General features: G+C 41.1%; 1 pseudogene; it reads left to right on the top strand.

Moving 5' to 3' along the window:
* The first annotated feature begins 302 nt into the window (after positions 1 to 302).
* On the top strand, positions 303 to 1,585 carry LOC147364363 (52 kDa repressor of the inhibitor of the protein kinase pseudogene; annotated as a pseudogene).
* Positions 1,586 to 2,139: the final 554 nt, after the last annotated feature.

The raw sequence follows: 2,139 nt of genomic DNA, 5'->3' as shown, positions 1-2,139 counted from the left end.
CTTAGAGAATTTCAATAGACAGAGGAGCCTGGTGGGCTAGAGTCAGACACAATTGAGCAACATCACCACATTACCATTGTTGATTTACAATATTAGTTTCAGGTGTAAAACATTTTCAATATTTTTATAGGGTAGATTCCATTTAAACTTATTACAACATAATGTCTATATTCCCCTATGCTGTACAATATACCCTTATTTTAAACATAATAGCTTGCACTGAAATTTCAATTCTTATATACAAAACAAAACCTACCTCTAGATGGACATGAGGCTGACAACTCCTATAAATTCTCTTTGCTTTTGATGAATCTCAAACATTGCTGAAGTGCAAGACAAATCCTGGTGAGAAGGCAGTGAGAAGGTCCTAAGAGGTGACACCAGTTAACATGTTCTGTGGAGAAACAGCAGAGTCAGCTGCTAAAAGAAACCCTTGGGGAAGTAAGAGACTCATAATCATGACAATGTGTGAACACATCAGAGGAAGAACACCATGCTGGTGAGCTATGCTGATAAATTTCATCCTCAAGAGAAGAACCTGTAGGCTTCCCTCCTCATGAAACTGACACAGAAATGCCAGCTGTATAATTTCACACTGGAATAACTAAGAAGTAGGACTAAATATGGAGCACAGTCATGGCCAGTCAGACGTTGTGTCCAGTAGATTTTCTTCAAAAATGAACACTGTTGCCTCAAGACTTGTAGGGAAGTATTTTGGGGCTTCCCTTGTAGCTCAGTCAGTAAAGAATCTGCCTGCAATGCAGAAGACCTGCGTTCGATTCCTGGGTTGGGAAGATCCCCTGGAGAAGGAAATGGCAACTCACTCCAGTATTTTTGCCTGGAGAATCCCTGTGGACAGGGGAGCCTGGCAGGCTACAGTCCATGGGGTCACAAGAGTCGGACATGACTTAGCAACTAAACCACCACCACCATCCCTAAGCTATCTGCACACGCTATGCCTCCTGTGCCTTATGCACTTGGTTGGCAAGATCAGTGTCTGTTATGGGCATACCTGTTGCACTGAAAACAACTGAGGAAGTTTGTTCTTTTATCCATCAATTACCATAACTATTTCAGAATTTGACGATGTAATTTCTGTTTCTTCTCAGAATAATGAGAAGGGTAATGACCTGAAGGAAATTTATCATTTTCTCAGTGGACAGATAAGCATTATGCTTTTGAAATTTTAATAGATCTCCTGCAAGCACTTGTTTTATGTTTAGATGGTATCCATGGTGATACAAATTTGAGATGAAATAACAGTCTAGCTGGCCGACCATTTGTCCTTGCAGTATATCAACAGATTTTCATTTCATATTTATCACTGTTGTCCTTTGAAGTGTCGTATCTTAACCTTTTTTAAAAAGTCCTATCATTTTCAAGAGTCTTTGGAGAAAATCTCCAGAGGGCAAATCTTTGATGTTTTCTTTGCAGTTAGCAGGATGACTGCGGCATTGCATTCACTAATGAGGTGATGGAAAATGTTAAAACTTAGTATGGATTTTGGTTTGAGGAAGCCATAAATTTGATAACCAAACTTAACACTTGGATGAAACTTCTTGGAAATCCCACAGACCTCAGATAGTACAGTGGTAAAGAATCTGCCTGCCAATGCAGGAGACTCAGGAGACCTAGGTTTGATCCCTGGGTTGGGAAGTTTCCCTGGAGTAGGAAATGGCAACACACTCCAGTATTCTTGCCTGGAAAATTCCATGACCAGGAGAGCCTGGCAGGCTATAGTCCATGGAGTCGCAAAGAGTTAGAAGTGACTTAGTGACTAAACAACAACAACAATACATGGAAAAACTACTTTACACATTTTATTATTTAGACTGAGCTGTAAGCATAAGTATGATATTTCCAGACTGTTAGTCGCTCAGTCGTGCCCAACTCTTTGCGACCCCATGGACCACAGCCCACTAGGCTCCTGTGTCCATGAGATTTTCCAGGCAAGGATACTGGAGTGGGTTGCCATTTCCTTCTCCAGGGGAACTTCCCAACCCAGGGATCGAACCTGGGTCTCCTACACTGCAGGCAGATTCTTCACCAATATTTCCAGACTACTGTCCCCAAATGCTTTGAATGAAAACTTACTCTACAAAAAGCGTCCCAGAATTTCACTTCGTTTAAATATCCTGT

The sequence above is a fragment of the Bos grunniens genome, chromosome 10, assembly GCF_055505025.1.
Source record: "Bos grunniens cultivar Pamir isolate PY7600 chromosome 10, Bosgru_T2T1.0, whole genome shotgun sequence".
Lineage (NCBI taxonomy): Eukaryota > Metazoa > Chordata > Mammalia > Artiodactyla > Bovidae > Bos > Bos grunniens.
This window is presented reverse-complemented; position numbering and strand designations above follow the sequence as displayed.